Source organism: Nelumbo lutea, chromosome 6 (genome assembly GCF_056320005.1).
Source record: "Nelumbo lutea isolate HS-2025 chromosome 6, American lotus-T2T, whole genome shotgun sequence".
Lineage (NCBI taxonomy): Eukaryota > Viridiplantae > Streptophyta > Magnoliopsida > Proteales > Nelumbonaceae > Nelumbo > Nelumbo lutea.
This window is the reverse complement of record NC_142689.1, coordinates 71078747-71097565: the sequence shown is the minus strand read 5'-3', so window position 1 is coordinate 71097565 and position 18819 is coordinate 71078747. Positions and strand designations below refer to the sequence as shown.

Genomic DNA, 18819 nt, shown 5'->3' with positions numbered 1-18819 from the left:
GCCTGTGGGCTTGAACTCAGGCCCAAAACACCAATGCCAACTTTTTTAAGTTGAACTCAGGCTTTCTCAAAATCCTTGTCCAATTCCAAGCCCGATTTAATAATATATTTATATAATAAAAATATATTTTATATATAATATGTTATTTTCTTTGTTCTTATTCTCTTTTTTTCAAGGCAGAGTGGGCTCTTTCATTATTTTTGGGGTTTGAAGTCTTTTAATATAGATAAGAGCAAATTTCTTAAAGTATGCTTATGATTTATTCCGTTACATTCCATTTACACATAGTATCACGTGACTAAAATATTTTTTTTAATTTCTAAAATACCCTTTGACAATCCTCCTAAACATTCTGTCACACTTCATTCGCCACGATTTTGACAAACAGGAGGTAATCTTCCCTCTCCCAATCACTTCTCGGATAAATTCTCTCTCTCTCTCTCTTCTTCTTTTTCTCGTTCTTCTTCTTCTTATTCTCCTTCTTCGGTTCTAGTCTCCTCTATCATCACCGAACTAGTGCTAGGGATTCTTAGGAGGCATTTTCTGGAAGAGTTTCTTCTGAAGCTGGGTTTTGGATTATGTAGAGAAAGAATCTATGGGAGAAATCCGCATGGGAACACTGCCGACCTTGCTCTTCCTCTTCCTTCTATCTTTCATTGTGCTTTGATTTCCGGGGAACTCTCCCCTATTTCCTTCTATCTTCCTTACTACAGTGGTGGTAGCAATTTGATTGATGAGCTTCAGCTCCGAGACCAGTTGTCATTTCTCAACGATGCCTCCCCACACATGAGCTCGAAATTGTAGTTGATAAAGCTTTAATGCAATTGCACTCTTTATAAATATTGCTCTCTTGGCGATTACAGAGGTTGCGGATTACGGTTCTTGTTTCACAGACGAGCACGAGTATTCTTAGGGCTTTGTAGCTACTTCCGGACTCGTAGTGAGTTCGTAGGAGTTAGTCCAATTCGAAAAAGTAAATTAGTTAATTGATTAATTCTATCCTTACCATTCTTACTGTTTGAAAATTAACTACGTGTATTTTTACTATTTTTTATAATTGACTAAGTATACCCTTAATCGTTAAATATGGACGGAAAAGATAAATTGTCCGTTATACTTCTGTGTTAAATTACATTTTTATCCACTTAATCACTCTTAGACAGGCTGCCATCGCCATCGTCACCGACGGCGGTCGCTGCAAATACCGAACAGCGGAGGTCCGGCGGAAGTCGACTCCGGCCGACGACGAACGACGCTGGAACCACCACGGACTTCCGCCGGAGGTCGGTGAGTTTTTTTCTCCTCTGTTCTTCATTGAAAGTTGTTTCTTCCTCTGTATCTAATTTCTCTCTCTCTGAAACGTCCCACATCTACAGACGGGTGTGACGGAGGAAAAAGAAGTGCTCCCGATCCCAGTATTCTACAAATATTGTCTCCAATTCGCAGAAGCTGTTGACCACTATACCCTGGCTTTCAGAAGCCGCTATGTCTTCCTCTACAATAAATTCGTAAAGGGGACCGCTGGGCTCAGCCATGTCAAAGGGGTGAGTGTAATCGTTCTTAGTGAATTTGAGCAAAGGGAAATTAGGAATGGTAAAGGTCTCGTCATCTGATTTGACATCTGCGATGAATCGATTATGAATCACGACATGGAAGATGCTCGCGGCGAAGTTGTTCATCCCATATCGCCCTGGGTATTCCGAACTTGGACGCAGACTTTTGTTTCCAGGAAAGGAAGCCGTCAGAGATGATGCAGCTGACGCTTGGAAGACTTTGGAGCACTTGTTCAACGTCTGGCTGCATCAATCCGGTGGTTTTAGCAAACGGGACGAAGAGACTCATAGACGGAAGCCGATCGGTGCTATAGATCTGGGACAATTCAGAGAGAGAAATTAGATACAGAGGAGGAAACGACTTTGGACGAAGAACAGAGGAGAAAAAAACTCACGACCTCCGGCGGAAGTCCGTGTGGTGGTTCTAGCGCTGTTCGTCGTCGGCTGGAGTCGATCTCACTATTTTATTCTTGCTCCGTCCTCCTCTACGACTTTGAAAAAGGAGACTGACGAAGGAAGATTTGGCCCGATCTCACAGTGATGCAACATGTGGCAGAAACAACAGTTCGACAAAAGGGCCAAGCCTAAGGCGTGAATAAGGGGACACCAGTGGACCGAATTCCCTACGGGGGGCCCGAACTCACCCTTGGCCCAAAACCAGAGTAATCCGACCTTGTAATAGCTCGGGATATACCTCATTGAACTGGCCAATCTTGTAACAGCTCGGGATATACCTCACCAAACTGGCCAATCTTGTAACAGTTCGGGATACACCTCGCCGAACTGACCTTGTAACAACTCGGGATATACCTCGCCGAGCTGGCCAACCTTGTAACAGTTCGGAATTCATCTCGTCGAACTGACATGCCCTATAGATACCTCCAAACTCAAGACTTCGCCTCGCTCACCACTCCGCATCACCTTCTGGGTACCAAAACCAAACAAGTCGTATCATGCCTGACACTGGGGAAGTCCATGCCCGAGGGCACCACACCTGACTGACTTGGGATCTGACGCTTGACAGCCGCACTCTAAACGGCCACCTGCCACCGCCACTGACACCGCCATCTCCAGTTAGAGAGACGATTAGGCAGTGACAGTTCTGTCCCAGCAGAAAGGACGATGGCCGAATTGACAAGCGCAAGGGCAATCATACCCGACCTGACGAGGGCCTCGGAACGAGTGCGCGAAGTGATTATAAGAGCCCCCTGCCCCCCAACAAAGGAGGTATGCAAACTTTGCGCTATCTGGTATTATCTTGCTTTTGAAGGATTCTAACTTGAGCTTCGGAGCCGCTACACCGGTTTCCCCCCCGGAGCTTCCTCATCTCCTCCGTTTCAGGTTCCCTACTACCCCATTCAGAAGCAAGGTCGTAGACAGCTAAGATCGGCTGGATTGCGCTCCATCAATTGGCGTCGTCTGTGGGAAAGCTTCAAAAAGCCTCCCTCCAAACCTCCATAACCCCTTTTCTTCAAAAAAAACCCAACACTCATGTCCTCCTCCAGCAACGCCGGACGTGGCACGGAGACAAACACCACCGGGGAACAACTTCAAGTCCCCGTGGTGTGCGTTGGACAGTTCACCATCCCCCTTTCGGTGGATGGGATCCCCAGCTTGAACGCGCCACAAGCAGTGGTGCCCGTAAACCTTCCTACCACAAACATCCCCTTTCCTCCCCCCATTGAGACAACCTTTACTGAACCGACCGTCGTCCCCCTGGCAGCCAGCCAAAACCGGTTGGACGACCTGATGCAGTGCATGCGGGCAATGCAAGCCCAAATGCAACAGTTCCAGCAGCACCAGCTTCACCAGCACCAAGTATTGCACAACATCTCCCAGTAACACTATCAACAGCAGTTCCCCCAACTGCCACTGAACCAACCACTACTTCCACCTCGCCACCCCGCTCCGAGGCCGGTCAAGGCCTCCCTGCAGGATGGACGCCCCCACCAGGCGAAGGCCTCCCGGCCCTAGAACCCCCTAACAGCCAGGCCTCATCCCCAGGCCGAAGAGAGAAAAATATCATCCCCGCCTCGCAACTCGCAGGCGGGTCGGGAACCTCGCCCGCGATGTCAGCACCCCGGCGTTCCAAGCCCGAGTTTCCACTCACGGAAAACCAATTCGGCGCCCTGGCGGCAGACTACCAGCATTCTAAGCCCATCAAGCTCGGTAACACGGAGTCCAGCAGCGCCAGTACAAGGCCCACTCAACAACGAAGGCGTCGGCGAAGTCGCTGAACCGCCACCCGTGCCTTGTCAGAACTCAGAGGCCAAGAGACGAGCTCGGACGAGGTAGGAGCTGCCCCGATTCTCTCGGTTCCTTCCCCCCTCGCATCAGAACTCCTGGCGGTCCCTTTACCCAGAAATTTCAAACTCCCACCTCTGGACAAGTACGACGGGTCCTTCGACCCCAACGACCACATTGACGCCTTTCAGTCCCAAATGCACCTCGCCAGGGCCAGCGAATCGTGCATGTGTGTGGCCTTTACCACCACCCTCAGGGGAGTAGCCCGCACTTGGTACAGGAACCTGGCCCCCGGATCGATAAAGTGTTGGGCCCAGTTCGTGCAGGTCTTCACCGCACACTTTGTCACCAGCCAACGGTGCCCCAGAACAGAGGAAAGCATCTTCGGAGTAGTCCAAAGAGAAGGAGAATCCATCCGGGGCTACATCAAGCGATTCAACGAAGCATGCTTGCAGATACCGCGGTTGGACCCCGCAGTGCAGCTCGCGGCGGCCAAAAGAGGGGTGACACACAAAGAATTCAAATGGCACATGGTATCTAACCAGCTTGCAACCGTGGGCGAATTCCTCAAGCTCACGGATAAGTTCATGAGGACAGAGGAAGAAATCAACCAACGAATCGAAGGCAGGAACGAGAAAAGAAAGAGGGAAGGCGAGCTCTCCAACCCGGTCGATAGAAAAAACCCGGCACGGGAGCCGAAGTCGAACCAGTCGTTCTGAGCTCCCCTAGAAGTTCGGATGGACTACACGCCGTTAAACACAAGGCGGACCGAGATCTTAATGACGATCAAAGACGCCCCGTACGTGAAGTGGCCACCTCGCCTAAAGGGAAATCCGAACGAGAGAAATAAGAATTTGTATTGTAGTTTCCATAGAGACCATGGTCATAGTACCGAGCAGTGTAATAACCTCCGGGACGAGATAGAGGGGCTCATCCGTCGCGGATACTTGAGAAACTCTGTACAGCACAACAATAATAACAATAAGGCAGGTCGGCAAGGGGAGCACGAAAAGGATGCCCCCGAGTCTAGCAGCAAACCTGCCGAACCGTTGCAGCGACAGCCTCTGGAAGAGAGGCCAGTTCGGGGAACCATCCATGTAATTGTGGGAGGTTCGGTGGTAGCGGGGTGTACCTCGGCAGTGGCCCGGACTTCAGCTCGTGAAGCGACCCTCGAAGAACGGAACCCCCCAAAGAGACCAAAGACCGAAGAACCAATCTTCTTCACGGAGGACGACGAGCGAGGGGTCCGCTACCCCATGATGACGCGCTTGTCATTAAGCTAAGGATCAGCGACTTCGAGGTCAGACGCGTACTCGTAGATTCGGGCAGCTCAGCGGACATCCTCTTCAAATCAGCATTTGACCAGCTACAGCTACAGAGGAGCGAGCTGAAGCCCGCGAGCACTCCCTTGGTGGGTTTCAGCGGAGAGGAAGTCAGGCCCCCGGAAAAATAACAGTACCTGTGGAAGTCGGCACATGGCCTTGTGCGATCAAACTCAACCATGATTTCCTGGTGGTCACGACCCCCTCCCCATACAATGCCATAATAGGGGGGTCAATCACGCATATCCTACGAGCGGTGGTCTCCACCTACTATTTGGCCATGAAGTTCCCAATGGACTTCGGTGTGGGGGTAGTGCAGGGCGACCAGCTCGAGTCCCGCAAGTGTTATGTTGCCGCCCTAAAAGGAAAAACCAAGGCGGCCGACGACCTCGAACTGGGGTGGCCTACGGAGCAAGGTGAGGAACGAACTTCGCCCACGGAGGAAACAGTCGCAATCCCGACTTCGGCTACGGACCCAGCTCACACACTTCAGATCGGAGCTTCCGTCGAGGAACCCCTACGAACTGAACTGGTGAGTTTTTTACTTCAAAATTTAGATATTTTCGTCTGGTCTGCGGCCGACATGCCCGGCATTAGCCCCGGCCTGATAACTCACAAACTTAATACTGACCCTATAGTCAGACCCGTTAGACAGAGGAAACGCAACTTAGCCCCAGAACGCTGGAGGGCGGTCGACGAGGAGGTCGAGAAGCTCCTCGCAACAAACTTCATAAGGGAAGTCCATTACCCGAGCTGGGTGGCCAACCCAGTGTTGGTAAAAAAGGCAAACGGCAAGTGGCGCATGTGTGTCGACTACACCGACCTGAACCGAGCTTGTCCAAAAGATTGCTTCCCCCTCACCAGAATTGACCATCTAGTGGACGCGACCTCAGGAAATGAGTTGCTAAGCTTCCTGGACGCCTACTCGGGCTACAACCAAATCCGGATGGACCTATCCGATGAGGAAAAAACCAGCTTCATAACCGAGTTCGGCCTATATTGCTACAAGGTCATGCCCTTCGGACTAAAAAATGTCGGGGTGACTTTCCAAAGACTTGTAAATAGGCTGTTTCGGCCCCTGATTGGCATGAAGATAGAGTGCTATGTAGACGACATGGTCGTCAAGACTCTATTTTCACAAGAATTAATACAAGACTTAGATTCTGTCTTCCAAATCCTGCGTCAGTTTAGCATGAAATTGAACCCCAACAAATGTGTTTTCGGCGACACCTCGGGCAAATTCCTAGGGTATAATGTCAATCGACGCGGAATTGAGGCCAACCCGGACAAGATAAAAGTCATTCTAGATATGAGACCACCTCGGAAAGTAAAAGAAGTTCAGAGGCTAAACGGCCGTATAGCCGCTCTAAGCCGCTTCATGTCAAAATCGGCAGATCGCTGCCTACCCTTCTTCAAAGCAATCAAAGGCAAAGGGTTCGAGTGGACCCAGGACTGCCAGCTCGCGTTTGACGAGCTAAAAGGTTACCTCGCTAGTGTGCCAACCTTAGCCCGGCCCGAGGAGGGCGAGGTCTTAGAACTGTACCTCTCGGCAAGCGATGAGGTGGTCAGTTCGGTACTAATAAAAGAAACAGACCGGGTCCAGCGACCCATCTATTATGTTAGTAAAATTTTGTAGGGAGCGGAGACAAGGTACCCGCAGATAGAAAAGCTAGCATACGCACTAGTGACAGCAGCTTGGAAACTCTGCCCATACTTCCAGACTCACCCCATCATCGTCCTGACTGACAAACCTCTGAGACAAGTTTTACTCAAACCCGAGGTTTCCGGTCGACTGACGAAATGTGCCATCGAACTCAGCGAGTACGACCTCCAGTACAAGCCAAGAACCGCTATTAAGGCCCAAGCTTTGGCAGATTTTATCGCCGAGTGCACTTTCAGCCACGAAGCCCCACAGATCGAGCCTGAGGTCCCCAGTTCGGGCGAACCCGGAGCTCCTGAGCCAATAGAGTCTGAACCCCACGAAGTAGCAGCCAGTGTGGCATCTCTCCTGGTCAGGCGAAACGTGAACTGGGATGAGGAGCCCTAGATCCTTCACGTGGATGGTTCCTCGAACCGGCAAGGCAGCGGAGCTGGAATAGTCTTATGCGGCCCGGGCGGCACGAAATTAGAATATGCACTACACTTTGAGTTCGCGTCATCCAACAACGAGGCAGAGTACGAAGCACTGATAGTTGGGCTGGACCTAGCGGGAAAGGTAAAGGCAAAACACTTGATCATCTGCAGCGATTCCTAGCTCGTGGTCAACCAAGTTACGGGCGAGTATGAAGCACGCGAGCTCTCCACGATCGCATATTTGGCCAAAGTAAAAGAAGCCCTGCTCAACTTCCAGTCACATTTCATCAGGCAAATCCCGAGGTCAGAGAACACTGAGGCCGACGCTCTGTCCCGGTTAGCCAACACAAGTCATAACAACATGAAAACTGTTTACATAGAGGACTTACCTCGGCCTAGTATTCTCGGGGGGACAGAGGAGGTCGCTCCCGTCTTGGAAGCAGAGCCGAGCTGGATCGACCCACTCACGAGCTTCTTGATAGACGGAACCCTCCCTGCAGAATGCAATGCGGCCAAGAGGGTGCAGCGCCAGGCAGCCAAATATGTCATAATAGATGAACGGTTATACCGACGGTCCTACACGCTCCCCTACTTGCGTTGCCTGCGACCTGCCGAAGCCGAGTTTGTACTCCGCGACACTCATGAAGGCCTGTGCGGCGGACACTTGGGGGGCAGAGCACTCGCCCAAAAAGCACTTCGACAAGGATACTACTGGCCAACGATGAAGGTAGAAGCTGTTGAGCTCGTCAAAAAATGCGACAAGTGTCAGAAGCACGCCAATATCTACCATCAACCTGCCTCCGACCTCAAATACCTCGCCAGCCCGTGGCCCTTTGCACAATGGGGCATCGACCTCCTGGGGCCATTCCCACCAGCAACAGGTGGAAGGAAATTCCTAGTTGTTGCAGTAGATTACTTTACGAAGTGGATAGAAGCCAAACCTCTGGCAACTGTTACGACCCGAAACATACAGAACTTCTTTTGGAAGAACATAGTATGTCGCTTCGGGTTACCTCGGGTATTAATCTCTGACAACGGAAAGCAGTTCGAGGATATCAAGTTCCAAGAGTGGTGCCAGAACATGGGGGTTTGGAAAAACTTCACGTTAGTCGCACACCCGCAAGCAAACGGTCAGACGGAAATAATGAACAGAGCCATCCTGCGCGGACTGAAAGTACGTCTGGATCGAGTTAAGGGATTATGGGCCGAAGAGCTACCAAGTGTCTTATGGGCTCACCGAACTATAGGAAAAACCGCCACGGGAGAAACCCCCTTCGACCTCACCTACGGCACTGAAGAAGTGATCCCGACGGAAATTGAAGTACCAACATTGCGACTAGAAACATACGACGATCGGACGAACGAAGACGAGTTACGTACCAACCTTAACCTATTGGACGAGGTAAGGGACCTCGCGCACATCCGAACAGCGGCATACCAACAGCAGGTAGCTCGCTACTACAACACCAGAGTAAAGCAACGAAGCTTCCGAGTCGGTGACCTGGTCCTTCGTAAGATTATGGTGCCCGAACCCGGCGTAGGCAAACTTGGGCCAAACTGGGAAGGGCCCTATAAAGTAAAAAGAGCGCTCGAGGGGGCATACGAACTCGAAACCTTGGGAGGCAAACAAGTACCTCGAGCGTGGAACATCGTGAACTTAAGGCGATACTACCTATAAACCGCCAAGCGAAGTGGACGAAATAAGGTCCTATGTGCCACGATGCAGAGCCAAGAAGAACCTCGGCGTAAACAAACAAAGAAGAGCATATTATCAGCTCGGAAAAAAAGCAGTTCACTATAAAAAGCCTTCGCGGCAAAACAGGTCACGGAAGTATAATAACCCGGGCAAGAAAGTGGCATATTCAGTTCGACAAAGAATCAATTCGGGGAAAATGAACACTTGAGCAAAAAGATTATGTATTCAGTTGCAAGAAATAGAAGTACATTGGCCATTAGAAGGCGCTTAAAAAAATAAAAAAAAAATTATTACATGCCCGTAGCTACTTCTTCGCCATCAGAAGGCACTTCAACAACACCCGAAGGCCCTGCCTCTCCTTCAGAGTCTGGCTCGCCATCGGCAACATTGGCCATCTCCTGAGTTATACGCGAAGTGGATATGGCACTAACATCGAGGTCGGTGTACATATTCCGGATCATCCACCTGCTCAGTTTGAACCCCCCTCCTGTAAGAATCCACCATCAGATCGTCAAAACGCGGAGAGGCAATGTAGTCTTCAATGGCCTTCTTCTTGGCGTCTTCAATGCCTTGGGAAAAAAACTGTGTTCTCTCCCTGATGTCCTCCTGAAGATATTCGACTTGATGCTGCAAATCCAACTTCAAGTCTGCCATATGCTTGACAACTACCCCCATGGCCTCGGCGTCACGCTGAGACCTTGCCTGTTTGGCCATCGCGACGCGAGCAGCCTCTTCGGCAACATAAGCGGCCGCCTCAGCAGCCCGGGTATTCGCCTCTGCAGCACAGAAAGCTTCTTCAACAGCATGAGCGGCAGCCTCAGCAGCTCGCGCCTGTCGCGAGCTCCTCTCCACTTGGGCCGCTAAGGCATGAATTGAAGAATTCACCTACCAAAAGAAACAAGTGAGCAATAACAGCAAAAGCGATAGGAAATAAAAAAGGCAGACAGAATCTAACTTACCACCATAGCATGTGTTACGGCGCGGCAAGCGATCTGATTCAAGGGAAGATCGGTCCACGCCGCAATCTCCTCAGGAAAAGTAGCCTCCCTACTCTTCTGAAGAGCGTAGTTTGGCGTCAACACGCTCCTGAACTCCCCTTGAGCTCCCGAACCCGAGGGCCCAGCCCGCGTATGAGCGGACCCAGAGTGAGCAAGAGCACTCGAGTATGCAGGAGTGCCCGTATGAGTGGTCTCAGCATAAGGCGCCCCGGCAGTTTCATGCATCGGTGGAGTCACCTCGGGCTCCCTAGGCAGATCCTCCAGCGTGTGGTCTGGAACTTTGGGCTCCTCATCTAGGGGCAGCTCGGTACGAATTCGCTTGGCGACCCGCTTCCTCCTCTTCATACCTTGGAACAGATGCCCCCCACGAGTTCTCCCCGCGTCCATCACACCTGCAGAAGCGAGTTCGACATTAGAAAAAATGAAAGAACAAAGCAAGCAAAAAACCACATAGCTAGAAACCTACCCGAACTCAGGCCGGCCGCAATAAGCTTGGCCTCCGTTAAGTAGTAATGGCACTTTAAACCTTGCCGTGCCCATTGCCGGAGGCCCTTCACCATCTCTTTATTGAGAGTAACACCTGAATCAGGAGCGGCCTCACCCCACCCGGTCTGAAAGGGCCACCCTTGTGCATTTCGCACACCGAAGTAGTCCCGCTTCCACGCCGGGACCTTATTAGGAAGATTGTGGAGAAGCTTAAAACCCTGGTGAGGAGAAAGGTAATACGCCCGTCTTCCCCCAGGAAGAGAACCCACCTGTCTCTTGAGCATCAAGATGAAGGAGAATATCTCTAAGTCCAAGGGAAATTCTGCTCGCAAAAAAGGGAAATTGTCCCCACCAGGTTCCGAATAGAGTTCGGATGAAGTTGGCCAATGGTGACACCGAAGTGGTTTATGACTTCGACAAGAAGGGGGTGGAAAGGAAGTCACAACCCCGCAGCGAGATGCTCTCGAAAAATCACGATCTCATCAGGACCGTGTTCCCAAGGAAAGTTGCCCGAAGGAATAAAATATGTATACCCCCCAGGAAGGTTGTAAGACATAAGTATGGATTGAAGCCCCTCAGGCATCATGGTCGAGGGACCAAACCTATCCAGCATCCGACCTCGGTGAGAGGTAGACGCCAAACTGCCCAAAGCGGCTCGGCCTACTGGTTCATAGTCCTCGAGTTCCACCTCAGGATCACTGAGGCAGTCGGGGGACATAGCTCGGTTGGTAGAACCTACGTCGGCCCTACTTGAAGAGTCGTCTGAGCTATCAAAGCTAGAAATTGAGGAAAAGGTGGATTCGGGAAGGTACTCACCGGAAAAATGTTTTGAAGGCTCCAGAAACGGGAACAAGCCAAAGAACCTTGAAGGCTATGTAACCAGTCTTGACGCGAGCTAAAAAGTTGGACGCGAGCTCAGCAGACAAACCGTAGAAGTGACAAATCGACTGGGGTCCCCCACTATTTATAGCTACAGTAACCGAGAATCAACCGTGCAGATCAAAGACGATCCAACGGCCTACGTTTTCGCTGACTGCACGTCCCATAAAGTCGAGACGTGATTGGCGCATGTCTTTCTGAAAAGAACGAAAACGTCAGTGCACGCCTTCTTGAAACCGACGTCGCACTGACACGCGTCTTTCTGAAACTGATCGCGTCGCACGTCTCCCTGATAGCCGCCCGCGCACGTACAGTAGTGGCGCGCCCTTTTGAATGACCCGCTGTCATGTCCCAGCGGTGCGAATTTTTGAAATTTAAAACGCGCGTTGTCGCAACCATCAGCATTTATGAGTAGGCACATTTCCAGCCTTTTCGGAAACCGAAGAACCCTGGCAAAAGCAACTCACGCAGTCAAGATCCGAAGGACGGGGAAAATCCACCTACTACCTCGCGAAACTCCCCGCACCAGGGCAAGACCCTTGGCGCGAGGAGTGGGGGGCAATTGATGAAGGAAGATTTGGCCCGACCTCACAGTTATGCAACACGTGGCAGAAACAACAGCTCGGTAAAAGGGCCAAGCCTAAGGCGTGAACAAGGGGACACCAGCGGACCGAACTCCCTACGGGCGGCCCGGACTCACCCTTGGCCCAAAACCAGAGTAATCCGAACTGGCCGACCTTGTAACAGCCCGGGATATACCTCGTCGAACTGGCCAATCTTGTAACAGCTCAGGATATACCTCGCCGAACTGGCCAACCTTGTAACAGTTCAGGATACACCTCGCCGAACTGACCTTGTAACAGCTCGGGATATACCTCGCCGAGCTGGCTAACCTTGTAACAGTTCAGGATTCACCTTGTCGAACTGACCTGCCCTATAGATACCTCCGAACTCAAGACTTCACCTCGCTCACCACTCTACATCACCTTCTGGGCACCAAAATCAAACAAGTCGTACCATGCCTGACACTAAGGAAGTCCATGCCCGAGGGTGCCACACCTGACTGACTTGGGATCTAACGCTTGGCGGCCGCACTCTAAACGGCCACCTGCCACCGCCACTGACACCGCCATCTCCAGTTAGAGAGACGGTTAGGCAGTGACGGTTCAGTCCCAACAGAAAGGACGATGGTCGGATTGACAAGCGCAAGGGCAATCATACCCGACCTGACGAGGGCCTCGGAACGAGTGCGTGAAGTGATTATAAGAGCCCCCTGCCCCCCAACAAAGGAGGTATGCAAACTTTGCGCTATCTGGTATTATCTTGCTTTTGAAAGATTCTAACTTGAGCTTCGGAGCCACTACACCGGGTTCCCCCCGGAGCTTCCTCATCTCCTCCGTTTCAGGTTCCCTGCTACCCCGTTCAGAAGCAAGGTCGTAGACAGCTAAGACCGGCCGGATCGCGCTCCATCAGAGACAATTTCTCCTATTTTCCTCTCCCTCCGTCACACCCGTCTGTACATCTGGGACGTTTCAGAGAGAGAGATTAGATAGAGGAAGAAATGACTTTAAACGAAGAACAAAGGAGAAAAAAACTCACCGACCTCTGGCAGAAGTCCGTGGTGTTTCCAGCGCCATTCGTCGTCGGCCGAAGTCGACTTCCCCCGGACCTCTGCCGTTCAGTATTTGCAGCGGCCGTCGTCGGTGATGACGGCGATGGCGATGGCAGACTGTCTGAGAGGGATTAAGTTATAAAATAGGGATAAAAATGTGATTTTGCATAGATATAACGGTCATTTTATTTTTTCCGTCCATATTTTACGGTTAAGGGTACACATAGTCCTCCTAGTGGACCTCAGGCCACTCCCAGATAGGAACACCCCGAGGTGAAGACACCTCGGGCTAGACAGCTCAGCTTAGCTTGCTACAGGCAGCTCGTCGCTTACAAGATAGCCTAGCATAGGGTAACTCGCGGAAGGGTAGCTCGGCATATCGCAGGAGGATCTCCTACCCGACCACCGTGCCTGACAAATCTGGGGACAACAGCCATATCCCTCGTCAGACAGCGTCGTGCCTGCCACCTTTAGAGGGTGCCTTACACCTAACAGGCACGTACCCTGCGGTGACAGCCCCACGCGTGCCACCTCAGCCCAGCCAATAATGGTTGCGGCAGGCTGAAAGTGGCGCTTATACCTGCCCTGTCGGAGGCTAGTGGACCTGATACAATGGATTTCTATTATAAGGAGCTAGTATCAAGGAACGGAGGTATCATCTTCTACTCTCGCGCTATCTGCACTCTTATCCTTTATCTTCTCCTTGCTTCTCCTACAGAATACTAACTTAAGCATCGGAGCGTTCCCGCCGAACAAGCCCCCGGGGATTCTTCTTCTTCTCCATCTCAAGTACCTTCTAGAAGCCACGTAAGTTCTAGCTAGGAGTGACCAGATTGCACACCATCATTTGGCACCGTCTGTGGGAACCGCTTCTAAAAGTCCTCTAAACCTTCGTAGTTCTTCCTTCTCTGAAAAACTCGACACTCATGGCTTCCTCAAGTAACATCAGACGAAGCGTGGAGATGGGTAACTCTAGGGAACAACCCCAGGTTCCCACGGTCTGCATTAGGCAGTTCACCATCCCCCTTTCGGTGGACAGAGTCCCCAGCCTAAGCATGCCGCGAGCAATGGCGCATGTGGGTGTTCCCCTGCCTTCTTCGGTCAAAACGATCTTTGCTGAACCAACTGTCATCCCTCTGGCGACCAGCCAGAGCCGGCTCGACGATTTGATGCAATGCATGCGGGCCATGCAAGCCCAAGTGTAACAGCTCCAGCAACACCAGCTTTACTAGCAGCAAGTGTTGCACCACGTCTCCCAGTACCACTACCAGTAGCAATTCCCCCAGCTGCCTCAACCTCAGCTTCAGCAGCCGCAGCTCCCTCCTCGGCACCCAGCCTCACAGCGAGCTAGGTCTCGCTGCTAGGATGAACGCCCCTCTCGCCAAGGAGAAGCCTCCCATAACCCTCCTAAGAGCCAGGCCTCCTCCCACGGAAGACAAGAGAGACCGGATACTCCAGTCTCATCGTAGGCGGCTAGGTCGGGAGGACCCCAGCTCGCCAGGTCTACATCACCTCGACAGTCGAAGTTTGAAACCCCACTCCTGGAAAACCGGTTCGAGATCTTGGCTACAGGCTCCAAGTAGGATCCCTCTGTCCGTAGCCATCACTAGTGGCCCGAGCTACTTCCCGCGCAAACCATTCCTGACAGTACGGAGGTGAGCAGCACGAATGTGGAGCCTGTCAAGAAGCAGAGACGCCATTGCCGAGCTCACCGGTCTGCCACCCACAACCTGCCCAAGCTCAAAGGCAGAGAAGAGGTAAGCCCGGGCGAAGCTAAGGCTCCCCTCCTTTCAGTTCCATCCCCCCTGTCTTCTGAACTCCTGGCAATCCCAATGCCTAAAGACTTCAAACTCCTCCCTCTTGACAAGTATGATGGGTCATTTGACCCAAATGACTATGTAGATGCCTTCCAGTCGCAGATGCACCTAGCGAGAGCCAGTGAGTCGTGCATGTGCGTGGCCTTCTCCACCACTTTCAGAGAAGTAGCCCGCACATGGTACCGGAACTTGACACCCGGATCAATATGAAGTTGGGCGCAGTTCGCGCAAGCCTTCACGTCCCACTTCATCACCAGCAAGCGATGCCTGCGAACTGAAGAAAGCCTCCTCAACATAGTGCAGAGAGAGGGAGAATCCATCCGAGGCTATATCAAGCAGTTCAACGATGCGTGCATGTAGATACCGCACCTGGACCCCACCGTGCACCTCGCAGAAGCCAAGAAAGGCGTGAAGCATAAAGAGTTCAAATGGCACATGGTCGTCAACCAACTGGCGACCTTAACCGAATTCCTTAAGCTCGCGGACAGGTTTATAGCCACGGAGGAAGAGATCAACCAGAAGGGCGAAGGCGCACCCGAGAAGAGGAAAAGGGAAGGAGAGCCTTCCAGTCAAGGGGATAGCTGATAGAAAAAAGATGCAGCTCGGGGAGGAAAGCCAGGTCAGTCATTCCGAGCTCCAATAGCGGACCGAAATAATTACACCCCACCGAACGCGAAGTGGGCCAAAATCCTGATAGCGATCAAGGATGCCCCGTAAGTGAAGTGACCACCCCGTTTGAGGGGGAATCCCAATGAGAGAAATAAGAACTTGTACTATATTTTTCACAGAAATCACAGTCACAGTACCGAAAATTGTAAGAACCTCCACAACGAGATAGAGGAGCTCATTGATGTGTGGCTCATTGTGACACTAGCAAGTGCACTAGCCGTTCAAGTAATAAAGTAGTGAGTGAAGTATCGTTCCCACGAGGATTTAGGAAACAATTACCAATACTAAATTGAGCACTTCTTATCTGATCAACAAATAAATCAAAACTCTAATGAAAGCTAAGAAATCCTAAATTAAAATCTATCTAAATCATTGGTCCAATTGCCTTCAATTCAGGTTAGAAGAGTAAGCAGTAAATGTCAATCCCAGAATTCAGCAATCTATCAATTTGGATCATTCGAATGAATCATGATTGAGCCTTGGTTTGGTGAAACCCCAAGGTCATGAACAGCCTCTCTCAAGCGCATGTTCATCCTATGCATGAGTGACGGTTCTTCTATCTCTAGCAAGAATCTAATCCCCATGCATGCATTTCTTCAAACACTTCTAAGGCATCAATTCAAATCTGAATTGATCACCAACTGAATTGTGCAAGTTATCTCTAACCTTGCACTCAATTCAGTTCTTGAATAGTAGATCTGAATTCCTAGAATCTCTCTCAAGCACTCTAGGAATTCCAAGCTGTAGATTAATTCGCCCAATCTGAAAATTGCAGATCTGAATTCTCTTTCAAGCAATTCAGATCTTGCAATCTCAGATCTGAGAATTCAGATCTGAGTTTTGAAGGTTAGTTGGCCGAATTAATCTACAATCACACCCTTATTCAAGAAACTTCAAGTACAATGCATGACCATTTGAATGAATCAAAAAGAATTAGATTGCTGAACTGAAATTTTACAAGCTGAAATACATCAAGGAAGAATGGAAACAAGGAGAAAGAAGAAAGAACATATAACTAAGAAACTGAATTCAAATCAAAAGAGAATGAAACTACAAATGATTTATTACAAAAGATCTTTGAATCACAAACCCTCAATTCGAACTCACCTTCTTCTTCTAGCTTGCTTGTCTTGAACTTCCTTCAGCCCTTCTTCTTCTTCTTCCTTGCGCCTAGCCTTCTTCTTTTCTCTTCTCTCAAGGTGGACGAACCTCTAAGAGTGGGAGAGCCTTCCTCTCAAGCAATTGAACAACTTTCTCCCCTCCTAGAGGCCTCCTTATATAGTTTTTCAAGGGGGCTGCTATTTGGGCTACAACTTAGCTTGCTTTTGAGCTCATGTGGGCTACACTCTAGGCTGTTATTTGGGCTAAAAATGGGCTGGGCCGAAATTTCCTTCTTGCTAGGCTTCTTCCCTTGGATTTTCCAAAGAGTTTCACTTGCTCTTCTTGGGCCGAATGAAATTCTCTTGCTCTCATGGCTGGGCCGGACTGAAATTGGTAAATTTTGGGTTTTCTTTTCTTGCTTTTGCCTTCTTTTTATTGATTTGGCTCCCCCTGAAATCTTTCTTGCAATCAAGCTAAAATAGGGCAAAATTTAATTAAACCATCATAAAATTTCATGCAAAAACCTCATAAAATATAGATAAATTGTAGGTTCATCACTCATCCATCATGGATATCTAAGGAACTTTGTACAAAATAATAATAATGATAATAATAAAACAGGTCGATGAGGAGAGCATGGTAAGGACGCTCCCAAGTCCAATAGCTGACCAGCCGAACAGTCGTAGAAGCAGCCTCCGGAAGAGAGGCCAATTCAGGGCATCATCCACGTGATAGTGGGAGGCTCGATCGTCATAGGTTGTACTTCAGCGGCAGCTCGAACGTCAGTTCGTGAAACTGCTCGGGAAGAACAAAATCCTCCGAAGCGGCCGAAGACAGAAGAGCCAATTTTCTTCACAGAAGATGATGCGCGAGGGGTCCATTACCCACACGATGATGCGCTTGTGATAAAGCTAAGGATCAACGACTTCGAGGTCAGGCGAGTACTTGTTGACTCGGGCAGCTCGGTAGATATTCTCTCCAAAGCCACGTTCGACTAGCTTCAGTTGCACGGAAGTGACTTGAAGCCCGCAAACACTCCTTTGGTGGGATTCAGCAGAGAAGAAGTCAGGCCCCTTGGGAAAGTGACAGTACCTGTGGAAGTCGACACATGGCCCTGTATAGTCAGACTCAACCACGACTTCCTGGTGGTCGCGACCCCCTCCCCATACAATGCCATAATAGGTCAACCGATCACCCATGTCCTACGGGCGGTGATCTCCACTTATCATTTGGCAATGAAGTTCCCTACAGACTTCGGTGTGGGGGTAGCGCGGGGCGACCAGCTCGAGTCCCACAAGTGCTATGTCACCGCCATAAAGGGAAAGACCAAGGTGGCTGACGACCTCGAACTGGAGCGGCTTACAGAGCAAGGCGAAGAACGAGCTGCACCCACAGAAGAAACTGTCGTTGTTTCGACCTCAGCCGCAGACCCAGCTCGGACGCTTCAGATCGGTGCTTCCATCCAGGAACCTCTACGATCCGAACTGGTAAGTTTTCTACTTCAAAATTTAGATGTTTTTGCATGGTCCGCGGTAGAGATGCCCGGTATAGACCCCGACCTTATAACTCACAAGCTGAATACTGATCCTGTAGTTAGGCCCGTTAGACAGAAGAAACACAACCTAGCCCCGGAGCGGTGGAAAGTGGTTGACGAGGAGGTTCAGAGGTTGAATGGATGCATAGCCGCCCTGAGCCGCTTCATGTCCAAATCGGCGAACCGCTGTTTTCCATTCTTTAAGGAAATTAAGAGCAAAGGGTTCAAGTGGACCCAAGACTGTCAGCTCGCGTTTGATGAGCTCAAGAAATACCTCGCTAGCGTGCCGATCTTAGCCCGGTCCGAGGAAGGCAATGTTTTGGAATTGTCCTCTCGGCGAACGACAAAGTGATCAGTTCGGTACTAATAAAGGAGGTAGATTGGGTCCAACGACCCATCTATTATGTTAGTAAAACATTACAAGGAGCAGAGACGAGATATCCGGAGATAGAGAAGCTAGCATATGCACTGGTAAATGCAGCTCGGAAGCTCTGCCCGTACTTCTAGGCTCACACTGTTATCGTCCTCACCGACAAACCTCTGAGGCAAGTCTTACTTAAGCCTGAGGTCTCTGGTCAGTTGACGAAATGGGCAGTTGAGCTCAACGAGTATGACCTCCAGTACAAGCCGGAAACTGCCATTAAGGCCCAAGCCTTAGCAGATTTCATCGTCAAATGCACATTCAGCTCTGAAATTCCTAGGCCGGTTGAGCACAAGGTCCCCAGTTCGGTTGAGCCCGAAGCTCCTAGGCCGGCTGAGTCCGAGCCCCGTGAGGTAGCAGCCAGTGTAGCATCTCTCCTAGTTCGGCCAAGCGCGAGCTGGGATGAGGAGCCCT

The 18819-nt window shown here is 50.5% G+C and overlaps 1 long non-coding RNA gene across 1 annotated transcript; it reads right to left on the bottom strand.

The window, feature by feature from the left end:
- Nucleotides 1-1089: 1089 nt before the first annotated feature.
- Nucleotides 1090-2082, bottom strand: LOC148849569 (uncharacterized). Its single transcript, XR_016101324.1, has 2 exons — nucleotides 1952-2082; nucleotides 1090-1869 (listed from the first exon to the last, which is right to left on the bottom strand). It is a non-coding gene; the product is annotated as an uncharacterized LOC148849569 (long non-coding RNA).
- Between the last annotated feature and the right edge of the window lie 16737 nt (nucleotides 2083-18819).